At 38.7% G+C, this 15,974-nt stretch overlaps 1 protein-coding gene and 2 long non-coding RNA genes across 4 annotated transcripts in view; 1 reads left to right on the top strand and 2 right to left on the bottom strand.

The window, feature by feature from the left end:
• The window catches only part of LOC116321442 (cytochrome P450 2K1-like), a 40,780-nt gene that overhangs the window by 21,191 nt on the left and 3,615 nt on the right, over window positions 1-15,974 (top strand). The gene's annotated exons all lie outside the window — the stretch shown is intronic.
• Window positions 1,075-10,835, bottom strand: LOC120440061. Its single transcript, XR_005612941.1, has 2 exons — window positions 10,649-10,835; window positions 1,075-2,290 (listed from the first exon to the last, which is right to left on the bottom strand). It is a non-coding gene; the product is annotated as an uncharacterized LOC120440061 (long non-coding RNA).
• On the bottom strand, window positions 13,847-15,832 carry LOC120440059. Of its 2 annotated transcripts, XR_005612938.1 has the most exons (5): window positions 15,155-15,832; window positions 14,776-14,820; window positions 14,598-14,657; window positions 14,413-14,502; window positions 13,847-14,246 (listed from the first exon to the last, which is right to left on the bottom strand). It is a non-coding gene; the product is annotated as an uncharacterized LOC120440059 (long non-coding RNA). The 2 variants fall into 2 exon arrangements; XR_005612937.1 differs by lacking the exon at window positions 14,776-14,820 and having other exon boundaries at window positions 13,849-14,246; window positions 15,155-15,820.

The following is a 15,974-nucleotide window of genomic DNA, read 5'->3' as shown; positions in this document are numbered from 1 at the left end:
ATAATATAATAATATTTACAGTAATTTGTTGTTAATTTAACAGTAATAGGATAGACCCTATTATTGTAAATAACTGTAAAAATAACAGAAATATGTTAAACCTTATTAAAACCTTTGACAGTAAAAAACACAGTGAAATTGTATAACAAATTACAGCATTTTATTTTGACCAGATACATTTTACGGTAAATTCCTGGCAACCACAGCTGCCGGTATTTTACCGCTAAAAATACAGTACAATATGAGGAACATAAATGGTTTACCGTACATTTTACATTTGCAACCGCTAAATATAGAAAAACCTAAAGATGCTCATATATAACCAAGGTAGTGAATATTACTGATAAACAATGAGAAAATATGACATACCATTTGAAAACAGACTAAACATATCATTTTCTCTATTCCTACAAAACAGCATAGATCTTGAGAATACAGTGTGGTCGCAAATTTTGAAGCCATCCTGATAACCTTCTCCCACCAACGATGTGGAGATCCAAATCCAATTAAAACCAAGACACTCAAAAAGATGCTCTGTAAAAGAGTAGAATTCTTGGAACAGAGTTTAATACACTGAATCATATGAACAGCAGGAAAAATACATACAGACATTTAGCAAGAAAATTACAAAGCAGAAAGCAAGCAAAGCAAAACCCCGGGGTGTACAGCCTTAAGCACAGACAGCAGAGCAACACGGAGACGGACAGGTAGCAGCAGCAGGAGGAAAAGAGCTCTGGGGGTGTCCTCTGGTCCCCTAATATAGGGACCAGTATCCCCGCCCCCTGCTGCTGGGTAACTTTCCCACACGCCCAGCACAGCTGCTGGGGTCAGGTAGCGGCCAAGGTCTTGGCCAAAGGCCAGTCAGGACTCTGAGTACCCCTTGCTCTGGCTTATCACAATAGGTCATGACACGGTCAAAGGTCAGACATTAATCCTAATTATTAAATCTTTTACAGCAAGTGGCACAATCTTATAGGTTACATGCTTTCTCATATATAAAAACACTTCAGTTTGGGTTCAAAGTGTGTGTGTGTGTGTGTGTGTGTGTTTATTTTGTATGGTATTTTATCGTGATGTGTTCAGGATCTCTGTTACAATGTTACTGTTTTGGTTGTGCTGCATTAAAGACGTTAAATTAATTAATTATTAAGTAAATTATTCAAGAGAACTCTCCCCCTACATTAACTGCCCTGTTACAGTACCAACTTAATAAACCTCGGTGAAGCAAAATGTCTTGTGTTTAAGACTCCACATGAAAGTTAAAATATATATGTTCAGTGCGCATAGATATATAGTGTATATAGTTACATAGTTATACATATCACACAAAAATCCACTACATTCCCCCCTGTGGTACCTGGAGGTACCACCTAAAAAGACCCCATGACTAAAGAAGAACAAAAATCGTGAAAACTAATGCGTGCGCTGTTTTTTTGCTAACATATTTTAAAGCAAGCTCTACATAGAACATAAGAATTTGTATAAAGATCCCACACAGTTGTTGCTCAAATGAATAAGCCCTTCCTTCCACCAATAACCTCACAGTTATCAACATAACATTCTCCCAAGATTCCATTTCTCTTAGTCAATTAATTTAAGACAAATTGATTCATCTTCATTTGCAAATCATACTACACAGTATCCTAAACAGAATACTCAAGAAACTTAAAAATCAGCCTAATTACAGGAAAATGAAAGTAAGGCATAAAACACATCAGTAGAGACACATATACATACATGGATTACACAACACCATATGTGACATTAAAAATAAAACAATTAAACAATTAATTCCCAATTTTGGATTTCATCTTGGTCAGGTGCAACTTCTTTTTTGAACAACTTCTCAGTGTGGGCTTTGAAATGTCCTTTGTTAGCTTCAAGGTTGACATTTCTCTGCAGCAGCTTCAACCTTTACTCAACTTGTGTCCCTTTTTCAGTCCCATATTTCAACCAATTTATGAGTCCGAGAAAAGTCTCTCTTGGTACTTCTTGCTGCTGGATCTCGCATAGCTTCTAAGAATACTTGAGACGACTTGGTCCTACTCTTGATTAAAGTCAGGGTCAGCGATGGGTAGTAGTTGATCTTGCACAGCCATCATTCGGAAGCTGGTTTGGGCACTGTATGGCTCCGCTTGGGCTGTAGGCTCTGCAGCAGGTTCAACAGCTACTGGATGGGTCATGGTTCAGCTGTCTGGAGCAGCCTGTTTCACTCCGTTGTCCCCTCGCATCACCAGCACCTGCTCCAGGACCTCTGCATCTCCGTCTGTTATCCAGATGCCATCTCCACCTGCAGAAAGATAGCTTTGCAGACTGCATTAGTTGTGTTCACAGTTACCAATACAGGCCCTTTATGAGGACTTATCTATGGATCTTTGTGAGTATGCCATGCAATGTTAGTTGTTTTAGTCTTGTTAGTTCACGACTGCATGCACCTTAGTACTAAAGTTAATAGTTGTACCCAGTTGACCTCTTCCTTAACAAATTCCAACTCATTGCTTTATTTTGTGAAGCACTTTGAAATGTTTGTCTCAAAGCTGCTGTTATAAAGAGAAAGCTTTACTTATCTTTACCTAGCTATCAATTTAGGAAGTGCATAGTAAAGCTCTACAAGGTTGTTTCATTTAGCTATGAATGTGTCTGTTTTCTGGTGATTAAGACATTTAATCACAGCCACAGCACCAGGGAGCTTTAGGCGACTAGTAGCTGAGTAACTGCTTCTTCATACAGTATTGGGGCTCTGTTGGCTTCTCTAAGATCTTCTTTGTTCTTAAACACTATTGAGCACATGTCACATTTATATGCTGAATTTGAATAAACATTAACTCTGTTACCAGCTGCCAATTCACAATTCATCATTAGCGCTGTTAGCCCAAAACTTAGCGTTGCTGGCTATATGGCTGATCAAACTTCCCACACCTCTATAGCCGCGAATTGGAATTTTCAAAGCTGTTAGACAATGCAATATTAACCACACAGTTCTTCATATTGGCAGTAGTTAAACCATCACTCAAAAACCATCACTTGACCTAACTGTCCTAGCCAATTATAGGCCTCCAACTTTCCTTTATGTCAAAAATCCCCACAAGAGATGCTGTAAAATAGTCACAGAGGAATGCCTTATTTAAAGAGTTTCAGTCAGGTTTCAGAGCACATCACAGTATAGAAACAGCTTCGATGAAAGTTAAAAATGATCTTCTTAAGGCCTCTGACAGTGGATTGATCTCTATGTTCGATACTTGTGAACATGTTATTCTAAGAATCCTCCACATACACAAGACTAACCATTGAGCTTCACAAGGTTCCACCCCAAGATCTATTTCTGTTTACATAACATGTGCCTCCTTTAGGTAACACCACAAAAGACACAACATACCTCTGCCGTGCTGATGACACCCTCTCTCTCATCCATCCATGAAGCCAGGCAACACACACCTATCAGTCAACCTAAAGGAATGCTCTGAATGGCATTACCTTGGTCTCCATTAACACTGTGAGGTTTCTTGGAGTCATTTGTTTATCTCAATATGCACTAATATGCACTTTTTAGAGACTGTTTTCTTCAATTTCTGCAATATCTCTAAAGTCCTGTCCCAGAGTGATGCTGGAAAACAAGTTCATGCATTTATTACTTCTAGGCTGAGCTATTATTATTATCAGGTTGTGGTAAAACTCCTTAAAAAGCATTCAACTACATCAAAATGTTGCACATGAATACTGAAAGGGACTAGAATGACAGAGTATATTTCTTTTATTGACTTTTCTTCATAGGCTCCTTGTTAAATCTGTTTTTTAATTACCATCCTGCTCCTATAGTACTGTATCTCCCACTTGACTCTCAAACTTTAAGCTCACTAGAATATTTAAAAGTAGAATGGGAAGCCAGGCCACCAGTTTTAGGTCTCTCTTTGAAGTTATTATTAGTTATTATCAATCTCTGACTCTCCCACACAGCATGTTTTTAGTCCTGTCTCCTTCTCCTTACTCAGCTGGTCACAGCAGATGACCACTCTCCTGTGCCCAGTTCTACTGGGCATTTATTCCTGTTAAAAGGGAGTTCCTCCTCTCCAAGTTTCTTGCTAAAAGGGGTCAGATAAATAATAGTTTTGTAATGTTTTAATTTTGCAGTTTATCCTTAGATACTGAAGTGCCCTTAGATGACTGGCATCGCAATTTCATACCTGTTCAACCTTGAGTTGAATACTATACAGCCTTTGTTCTTATAGAAAATAGACACTGAAAAGCTAAAACAGCTGTATTAGACTATTCATACAAATTTTCATGCATGGGTTGTTTATAGACAGTAATCATAAGAAATTCCCTAATTGGACCCTGTTACATATCCGGGCAGTGGACTCTGAGGCAGACAATTACTTCACACCCCATTTTCCTTAACTTGAATGATAGTAAATTTTGGACCATAATTAATACATGTAACTGGTATTATGTTTATAATACACCTGGATGGCCATGATGAACATTGAGACCTACTGAAAAACAAACAGTTCTAATAGCAGGGTAAAAGGTCTATTACAACAGTTTGTAAATTTGGATTGTACTAGGTCAATAGTTGCTCACCTGTGAAGGTTTAATCATGCTGACTCAACTCTGCCTTACCTTAATCTTCTCAGTTTGCCCCACACCAATGAAATGGTCTTCTCTTTCCTTTTGGTTGCCATGTGCCCTGTCAGACTGCATGTCCCTCCTCAGTGCTTCAAACTCTACCTTTGCACACTGTAACTAGAATAGAACTAGAATAGAGTCATTTAGCTCTGCAGTTTTTGCTAGAGTAAGCATTTGAGTAATTTAAATATGTCAATCCACAGACAACTGGACCCTACCACACACAGGAAAGATAATTTAGGCCCCATTTTTCTAAATTGAGGTTTGATCATTTTATAGGGGATCAGGCTTTAGCCTCTTTCCCTCCAAAATATCTGATAATTTAGATTTTCTCCTTTTTTTGTTTGGTTCATTCTTTGGGAGAGTTAACAATTTAGCTCTGCTAAGCTATATGTTCCCCCCTTTTCCCAATGCAGTTAAGATTATGACAGAATCCTTCACTGCTTTCTCCTCCACACTGCATTCATTTTTATTTTTCTTCCATTTGAAAGTAACTACAAATTGCTCACACTGAATTATCGCAGTATGGATGGTTTAGTGCTGCACGTTTAGAGCTAGCATCTTACTATTAGCTTCAACACATGAACAGAAGTAGCTGCCACTGGTCTATATGTAGCCACACTGAAAAAGATAAAAGACAGATTATTTGTCATATCTGCATACAGATTTACACATGTGTACACATTTGCACCCACACAGTTACATACATGTCAGGAGGATACCCAAGAGCAGTGTACCAGGGTCAGAAACAGCAGATGTTTAAATTTCTCATTTCGTGTTACCAGGGATCCTGAGTTTCATCATTACCCCAACTTTTAGTAAATCCCCATGTGTACGTTTCATCCCTTCAATAATGCAATGCTCATAAGGTGATTAATAACTTCCCTAAGTTTACTTATCTGTCCCATGCCCTACTGGGGTTCTAATGCTCTGTGTATCTGTTCTAGTGTCAGTGAGAGTCATGTCTGTGCCCTTTATGTATTAAACTTCCTAATCTTAAATAATATTCTAATGTAAGAGTGTTAGTAATGAATATATTTCTAATAATCTCCTATCTAATGCTTTCATGTGGCCTAGTTCATATTATTTGTGTTCTTTTTCTACTGGGAGAGTAACACAAGGGGTGGAGCCCAGGGCTTTAAACTTATTAGTTTGTTGGGAGCATTACTGATGCAGCTACTTCATGTTGTTCACTGTAGATATCATGGATAGTTAGGTACTCTGGTGTCAGTCACAGTCCATGTACTGAAGATTTCTCTTGGCAGTAACTTCCTTGTTGTTACGGTGCTGCCCACATTCCTCTTGGCGTTCTCCAGGAACATCCACACAGAGAACATCCCAGATGCAGACGATGTTGGCTCTTAGAGGCCATCGATTGTCAGTCCTCAGCAGATTGATGAGTATGTCAGCTGACTAAAAGTGTGTTTTAATACACTTTTCCAGCCCTCTGCAGATACAGTCTTTCATTGGACTCAAGGAGACTCGGTTTCATGAATTGTGGATCTTCACTTGGACACTCCTCTCTGGAGTTCCTGGGCTTTCACATGTGCCAGCCATTGGATGTCGTCATACAGCTGACTCCTCCTCTCCACCTTTGTGCAGGCCTCATCAGTGACGTAGGCCTTTGCAGTGCCAGTGTTGCTCTTCTCCACAGACTCATGGCCTGCTGTCTTTCACTGGTGCTCTGTGTTTCTCCCCCTCAGTTGGTGAGCTCCTTCATCTGTAAGGAGGTATTTCCCTTTTTTTTTTTTTTTTCATAGCAGGAGAGTCATTGTTTCGAGTATGTGCATACATCAGTTAGTTAGTAACTGTTTTCATTTGCTCCACCTTTTTTTTCTCTTTTGCCTGTGAGCTCGACCTCATGTTACTCTCCATTATCTTACTCCTGGTCTTTGAATTCTCCTATTTAGCTTCCTTTCCTCTGACTCACAACTGTCTTTGTCCCACCTGTCTAATCACTCTTCACTTTTCAGCTCCTTAATCTGACTTCCTACATCTCAAACTTTCTCGTGTTTACTTCTCCTCTTCTAAGCCATAATCACTTTTGTCATGGTTTTTGTTTTTTTGTTTAGTTTTTTTAGTACAAAGGCTCAACTTTTGATTTCTCCTTATTGCATTTTAGGTTAATGTGTTTTATTTCTAATTACCAGCTTTTGCTGGAACAAAGGCTATGTCATCCCCTCCAAACCCTGCTCCTGTGTATTTCCCCCCTGCACGATGCACACTGCTTATTTAGGGAGCTTTCTGTTTCCTACTGGCAGCACAAATTTATCTATATTTGCTTCTTTATTTTTCTTGTAAAACTAAAACAAGATCATAGGGGCTTTATTATCATATACAACAGTTTTATGTTTTTCTGCTCAACTTTCCTGTAAGTGACAAGATGCAGCTGTGGGATTAACCCTGTCACTATTCAAAACCCTGATTCCTGAAACAATTACCCCCAAATTTTGTCACAATACTTATTAAACTTGACAAATTAAAAGCAATAGTAATTTTGCATATGTAAGAGTTACCATATTGCATTTGCTGAAGACAGCATTTTGCAAGTTATTATTTACTTTCTTGGATGTTAAAAATCACTCTGATGTTTTGGGACTCTTAAAACTTAAATACTTCCTGATTCAAGCCTGACTCTCGAAGCCTTAAAGGGTTAAGGCCGTCTTATGTCACGCACCTCTGAAGCTCTTCTAAATGTTATCTCTCTCATAGCTATAGAAGAAGGATTACACACAGTCTGACCAGCATCAAGGCGAGTGTTTTAGATACCAATGATCCATTTATTAATCCCTTCCCCCATACAATATCTAATCATGCTTTTTATTTATTGATCAGCATTTCTAATGATCCACAGCTGCAGGTTGACCAGCCATGCATCCCACAACTTTATTTCTGTTTTTTCTTTTCCCAGCCAAATATTCTTTTTCTTTAAATTTTTTATTCTTTTTTTCTAAAGTGCTTGAGTGTAATCACTTTACATTCTTACCTACTCTTCCTCTTATTTTACTATTACACTTAATGGCATTATTTATTACATCTTTCTAATTATTGTTTTATTATTGTTAACATTACACTCTAATCAGTTACTATTATATTTAAACTTTTTGTTTACTCGCTGAATTATTATTATTCTCAATTCTTTCCACTGCTTCTCTACTGTTATGTCTTTTGCCCCTCTGTCATTCAGTTCTGTCTTACTTCCCTGTTCTTATTTTAATAGTTTGTTATATTTATTTTAATTTACCTGAGAACCAGTTTACTGGCCTCATCATTTTCCTCCCAGGTGTTTCTTCTAATATTTTATTCTCAAATTTAGAGCTTCTTTCTTCCTGTTCCTCACTCTGTTGGGTACTATTCTTTTATACATTTTTGTTGTTTTTTGTTCATAGTACTCAGCATTTGATCACTTGTTTAAGCATCTTAACTGATGTGGGCCCCAAACTTTACAAACAAGTTACATCTCTTTTTTTTTCTTTTTTAAGCAAACAATTTTGCTTCCTGTCTCAGGTGACTCCTTCTTCTCACACACTTGCATTTGGCTTAGATCATTTGAAAGCCTGTGCACTGTGCACTGGTCAAGGACACTCTTGGCAGGATGTCGGGGCCCACCCCACACACCCATAGTCAGAGCAACTTGAGCCAGCTACACCCCAGTGACGCTGTTTACGGGCCGCCTCCTGCAGCCGTGGCTCAGCTGATGTGAGCTCTCTCAGTACAACACTTTTCCTTTTTTTCTCTCTACTGTCTCCCTCTGCCACACTCAACAGGCGCTAAACTTTACTTTAAATTGTTAAGTCACGATCTCTGACTTAAACCACCATTTCCAACAAAACTCTTCTATTTCACTTCACCATTTTGCATCCAGTGATTTTAGCTCTTATGCTCTGGGTTTAATATATCAGTTAGTTGCATTTAAACCCTGTCTACCTTCTTTTCTCTTCCCAACTATTTATTTGTGATGGCAGCATTTTAAACAGATCTCTAGCAGGTGTCTCTTTATGTTAATTTGTTCATTATTTGTCCTCATGACCACTTCACCCAACATGTCAGCCTGTTTATTCTGAACTCCTCTAACCTTCACACAATTTATTTCCAACAATCATTCATTTCACATCATAATACTCAGGTATCTTTTCCACTCTCTGTATGCTTTTGGGTGAGTTTATGACCTCTCGGCAGAACTTTCTACAACAAGCAAAACTTCATTATTTACTATTCTTTGGTGAGTGATAACAAACCCTCATGTACATTTCACATGCAAACTCTGAGACATTATTAGATTATTTTACAACTCCTGCATTTTACTGAGATCGATTTATGGATGCTCTTTTGACTCTCTTATCTCCGTTGTAGCCCAAACATGTTCTTATTATTTAGTCTCTATCTCTCCCTCTTTACTAAGATGTTCAGCTGTTCTTAGATCATCACCACTACCGTCTATATTTCTCCACACACAGTACAAGCCTCCCTATTTCATTTATTATTTGTTTGTGTGATTTTATTTACTTTCCCTCTAATTATTTTTGGCCTGGGTTTTATCCCAGCTATGTTTTATTATTAGAATTAGTTTATAGTTCTCATTCTTACTGTTATTAGTTTGGATATGTTACAATTTAGCTCTAGGTTAGGTTATCCCTTTTTTTTTTTTACTTTAGTCAAGCAGCTCTATTTCCAATTTATTTAACTTTTGGTCATACTTTTATTAAGCCAATAATCCCCCCAAAAAGTGCCTGCAATCCCTATTTACTCATTATCCCTATTTTGGCAATTAATATCTTCTTTTACTCAATTTTACCCACAAATTTTCCACCTTACTTCATGTTGCTGCTTAACAAATATTATTTCTGCAGATCTTTCTGTTTAAATTCCTTAAACAACAGCATTATTTTTCAGCAGCAGTGTCTATTTTCCTCTTTATATTCAACAACTCTTAATTTTTGCCGACTTATCTCCTTTCACTGCTCTGTTGCTCCTCTCACTCCTCCACATACCGTAGGGATGATTCACAAACTGCCTGCAGACACAGCGCTCTGCAGCACAGAGAGCTCAGTTTTTTAGTCTCTCAAATCAGTCCCTCTACAACTTTTTACTTATCTACCTACTAACTTCCCTTTTCCATACTTATTTATCAAAACCCACCCCTTACGCGTATTCCTCTAACTCTTATTTACGGCAAGAGTTATTTTAAGCAATATTTACAGCAATACATGGTTATACTCTAGACTACTTAGCAATATTTACAGCAGTGATTATACTTAAGGGTTAGTAACAGCTATTTACATATTTAGACTTGGGCCGAAGGTGTCGCCTTTCATACAGCGACGCGCGCAGTTACCCAGCGTGTCCAGACCGGTGGACTCGAAAGCCCTCAGAATCCCACTGCGAGCCCCAAGTCCCCGCGTTACGTGCTGAGTTCTTATCTCCAAAATTCCCTCAAAGCCCGAGCAGTTCTGACTACCTAGCAATTCACTTGGGTTAACTAGGTTAACCAATTAAATGGTTAACCTAGTTAACCTGTGTCACCTTATCTACCTAAATGGATAACTAGGTTTCCAGCGGTAACCACCTTGAGGATGCCGACATATATTTCACTTTTCATCACTTCAACTTTTTACTTCTGCGCAACTTACGCCTATTCTTCAGATGCACTAAAGAATAGCGGAAAGATAAACCCAAACTCCCCCAACACAGCCCTGGAGTCATACTCCAGCACAGGGCAGAGCAGCCTCTCACACACACAAACCCCAAATACGCACACACACAGCGCTCACTCACACTCCCCCCACGGGTCACACAAGTTACAGGAATAACACACACACATATGATGCAGCATTAAACTCCACTCCTTCAGCATCTGCAACTAACATTATTTTTTACAGTGTAATACTTTATCACTTAGAATAACAGCGACCATTTGATTAAAGTCCTTTTCAAGGTTAGGTGAAATCTACTTGGAGCCAAGGTGGAACCCCCCTTCTGCACTCAGACAACACCAACATTGAGCAGGAAAAAAAACTCTGCTTACCTTATTGTAGCGGCCGCTTGGTGTTCTCTGATGTGCAAGGCTTTGGCATTCCCCAAGGCTCCCAGCAATCACCTTAATTCCTTGTCCCTTCGTACGTCGCCAATTGTGGTCGCAAATTTTGAAGCCATCCTGATAACCTTCTCCCACCAACGATGTGGAGATCCAAATCCAATTAAAACCAAGACACTCAAAAGATGCTCTGTAAAGAGTAGAATTCTTGGAACAGAGTTTAATACACTGAATCATATGAACAGCAGGAAAAATACATACAGACATTTAGCAAGAAAATTACAAAGCAGAAAGCAAGCAAAGCAAAACCCCGGGGTGTACAGCCTTAAGCACAGACAGCAGAGCAACACGGAGACGGACAGGTAGCAGCAGCAGGAGGAAAAGAGCTCTGGGGGTGTCCTCTGGTCCCCTAATATAGGGACCAGTATCCCCGCCCCCTGCTGCTGGGTAACTTTCCCACACGCCCAGCACAGCTGCTGGGGTCAGGTAGCGGCCAAGGTCTTGGCCAAAGGCCAGTCAGGACTCTGAGTACCCCTTGCTCTGGCTTATCACAATAGGTCATGACACGGTCAAAGGTCAGACATTAATCCTAATTATTAAATCTTTTACAGCAAGTGGCACAATCTTATAGGTTACATGCTTTCTCATATATAAAAACACTTCAGTTTGGGTTCAAAGTGTGTGTGTGTGTGTGTGTGTGTGTGTTTATTTTGTATGGTATTTTATCGTGATGTGTTCAGGATCTCTGTTACAATGTTACTGTTTTGGTTGTGCTGCATTAAAGACGTTAAATTAATTAATTATTAAGTAAATTATTCAAGAGAACTCTCCCCCTACATTAACTGCCCTGTTACAGTACCAACTTAATAAACCTCGGTGAAGCAAAATGTCTTGTGTTTAAGACTCCACATGAAAGTTAAAATATATATGTTCAGTGCGCATAGATATATAGTGTATATAGTTACATAGTTATACATATCACACAAAAATCCACTACAACAGCATGTGTCCATATATATGGCTGGTAATCCATGGAGGAATGAATAAACATGAAACAAAATATTACCTGCCCCTGACCTATCAACAGTAATGAGTCACTGGGTCCTGCCTTGGTGAAGGAAAGGACTCAGTGGAGTTTCTAATGCGCATGGTGTCGAAGATACAAGCTCTGCAGGAGTACTTCAATGTCCATCAGGAGTTCACTTTGGACTGGCAGGATCCCTCTGCAGCAAAAATGGACAAAGTTTGATCAGTGCTTGAGCAAAATGCACAGAAATGAACAAAACGTGCTGCCAAAAACAGATCTAATGATAAATGATTTCTTAAGTGTAAAATATACAGTTCTTAAAGGATAGCTATTGTCAAAATGCAACCTGGGCTGTTTTTTTTTTTTACTGTAAATGAGACAAACATATATCTAAAAGCATAATTACGACAAACAAGCCGTTTTTGAGATTGACCGTGATTTTGTTTTGTGGTCAATAGCCAGTGAATGGGAATACTAGGGGGCCGGGGCATAAATTTGAGCGCATCAAACTCGATACAGTAAAAAAAAACAGCCCAGGTTGCGTTTTGGCAATAGTTATCCTTTAAATCTACTCAGGGCTCTAAACTAACTTTTTGACATGGGCGCACCGGTACGCCTAACTTCAAAAATTTAGGCGTACCGGCACAAAAGTTAGGCGCACTCAAATTTTTGAACCGCATCGCTTATCACTGCAGTTTTACATGTGCACTTTCTTTGGGGGGAAGTCCATACAGACAATATTCATTTCTAAATTATTAACTAACAATCTTGTGCTTAAAGTGCTTTGTCAATATTGTAGAAAATGTTAAACTTAATCATCATCTTGGCCTCCTCTGATTACCTATTTGCTGTTGCATGCTGCTGAAAGGCAGTGGGGAGAGGGGACACTTGGGCAGTGCATTTATTGCAGCATAAAGTGTGTTTTTTGGATACACTGCTGCTTTTTCAGCATTCAAAGATTGATGGCACCGTGTCAGAGCTGGCTATGAATTTCAGACGGATCAGGCTTTAACTTAACAAAAAAGTTATCAATAGTTCTTTTCATCTTTTCTTATTACCCACAGCTACATCCACTTCTGTCGGGCCTAGGCTGCTCACTAGGGCTGGGTATCATCACTGATTTCTATAATCCATTCGATTCCGGTTCTCAAAGTCCTGATTCGATTCAGTTTAGCCTCAGACAGTCAGAAATATTATAATTCTGATCATTTATCAGTACTGATACATGTGAGACTTCATCCGAATTGTGAACATCACAGCAGATGCCTTTGTATGAATGTAACTGAGAATAAAACACAGAAAAACATGAAGGAGATTTTCCTGGTCTGGTTTTTTATAGCAGATAACCTTAAAAATATTCTGCAATTTTGCATAATTTTAAGAAGTTTAAATTTCTTCAGTATTGAACAGCAGAAATTAGGCTTTCTTGTCCGAGGTCATTTAAGTGAAAAAGAAAAAGACCGCTGTAAACAACGGTAGACTGGTGGGTAATAAGCGAATGAATAATGCAGAAAACAGATTTGAGACGGGAAACTGTTCTTGAAGTACAGAGAGAGAGAGAGAGAGAGAGCTGTGCATGAAGTGTGATTTTTATCGTGGTGGAAGCAAAACAGCAAAAGTCAGAGGGAATTCATGTGGACATTGATCAAATGTGAAGCGTAGTTTGCTGCTTCTTTTCCTGCTGGCTCGGCGAATTTTGGTTGGAGAGAGACAAAACCTGCAGCTCAGAATCAGCGCAAAAAGACGGAAACAGAGCGGACCCGACGCATCAGAATCGCTAAGCTCCGACAGCGTGTCCGTGTTCGGGCCGTGGGGTGAGAAAGCCGAGAAAGACAAAGCTGATTCTGATGCGTCGGGTCCGCTCTGTGTTTAAGTCTTTGTGTGGAATCCGTTAATGAATTGATATCGCTTTATTCAAGCTACTCACCTCTCTCTTCCACCTGCACTTTCAACTGGACCACGGCCAATCAGAGAGGTCTCGCCCCTGACTATCTCTGATTGGTTTAGTCCGCGATAGAGCATAATGTGTGTCTGTTGTTGACCACATGGAGAGTTGCAGGGATTTCTTTTTTTTTTTTTGTTACCTGAAAATATTTTTTTTTAGTCGCACCACTGAAAAATTTGGTCGCACTCTAGAGCCCTGCTACTTATGTAAAAGTGATACATAGACAACGCAGCCCTAATCACAATCATAATTTGTTGGAAAACGTATTTAAGTTTCCTATTGATTTATCATAGAACTTGAAGTTAATGGCTGAATGCATGGTGATGAGACCTATCATTCAATTTACATTTTATAGCGTATGAAACTGCTCACCTGGACATGAACCTGAGCTCGGCCGATTAAGATTAGTGTCTCCTGTCCATCTTTCTTTAGCAAAACTTGAATAATACCACTGCTTACCTCTTGTTGAATCTTTGGGTGCAGACTTAATTGAAGCGCCTCGTATAAACAGGCAGGGTGTGATGTTTAGGGAAACCAAAGAATACAGGTGCCATCATTTCTGCCAGAAGACTCATGGGGTGCAACGAAGCTTTCATTGTGGACTGGCTAGATACCTTCTGCATTCAGAAAGAAAACAAGAAGGGCATACACCATAAACAATAATAACTGACAAAAATAATGAGACAAGAAATTAAAGTAACAAAATAAGTGCAAATCAAGTTTCCCTGTGTTGCAGTGTAGCTGAATGTTTTTCAACAATTTGATTTACAGTAAAACACATACCAAATATTTCCAGCCAAGGTTTGTTTCAATCTTCAGCATGTTTTTCCTGCCATTGTCTTGAAACTGTTTCATCTGTCCTCTCATTTGATGCTGTTTACAAAACAAAACAGCAATATTGTAAAGGGAAAAAGGAAAATGAATTTAATGGAAAAAAAGAAAAAAAAGATTATGACCTGAAATCTCACCATTTCCTGAGAGTCACAGGTCCTTTGAGTATCCTTATGGTTTCTGCTCAAATTCAGTGTCTGAAAAGGGCAGGAACAAAACAAACCTTTTTAATCATAATAAAGACAAAATAAGATTTAGAGAAGGACAACAAAGAAATGTGTAAAATATCTTCTTGAATCTGTTTACTTTACTAACCTTGAAAGAGACTCTTGGGTCTTAGCTGTGCCACCACCCTTAAACCTTAAAACACATGCATCAGAAAACCACTGCAACAAAATTTCAGATGTCCTTCACTGACATTTTTATTGTCTTGAACATATTTTGCCCTCCACACACTTGCTGCTAGTCAAATATATTGCTTTAAACAAATAAAGGCAAAACAAGCATCTAAAGCTTCTCCTGGCATTATGAAAAAAGAAAGCCAAAACTGCTTAAGCTCTACACTTAAAGTCAACTCACAAATGCTAACTAAATTCACAACCTCACTCATAAAAAACGAACTGCTAAAATTATCTATAAACGCTGGGCTGGTGGATTTTTATAACAGAGATAACTTCAAGTTGCATGTACTCACCTCACCTCGAACTAATTGTAAGCTGCCAGGATGTCTACAAATTCCGAAGATGCTGTGGTCCAAGCAGCAATAAATGGCGCTAATATACGAGTTCAAAACTGTGTCCGTTAGCGAAGCCAACTTGAGTCTCCTGCATGAAAAAAAGAGCGGTTGGCACACAGCTCAGCAGCGCGCTGCGCTATTGGTCATTTTCAGGTGACGTCATCCCGCAATGTAATGTCGCTCTTTGTTTCTTTAGGAGGAGGTTCGAATTTGATCAGAAGTCACGTCTGCAGACCGCTGCAGCCACGTCTTGCCTTGCTTCCCCTTTTTTTGGTGAAATGGTTCGCTCATACTGCACAATGTTGCTACCAGAATTTTTTTTTCTGTACACAGTTTACCAGCAGTTTAGCTACCAATCAACAGCGATCACACAAACTCAAAATTTAAGGCGGACCCACTTAAGGTGGTCTGATAATATGGCGTGAAACACAACAACATCAAGTTGTTTTAAAATAATAATTAAAAAAGATTATTGAAATCAATTTTATTCACAACCATGAACTTTATTTTTAACATCTTCTTTTGCTGTTGATTTTTTTAATCAGAAGGTTAACAATGATATACTGCAGGCCTAACTTTTAATCTGTATATCAGTATCTGAATTTTAAAATAAAAAAAAAAAATACTATCAATTTTATTGTCTTTCACTGCTGATATTTGCTTTTTTTTTTTTAAATGGTATTTACTGGTTGTATTATTACGGTGGACCCTATTTTTTTAACATCTTGCTTCTGTGAAAATGAATGTTTTTGTTTGCTTAAAAATCTACAGCTTTATA

Source organism: Oreochromis aureus, linkage group 4, assembly GCF_013358895.1.
Source record: "Oreochromis aureus strain Israel breed Guangdong linkage group 4, ZZ_aureus, whole genome shotgun sequence".
Taxonomy (NCBI): Eukaryota; Metazoa; Chordata; class Actinopteri; order Cichliformes; family Cichlidae; genus Oreochromis; species Oreochromis aureus.
Note: the sequence above shows the minus strand (reverse complement) of the source record. Positions and strands in the feature narration are given on the sequence as shown.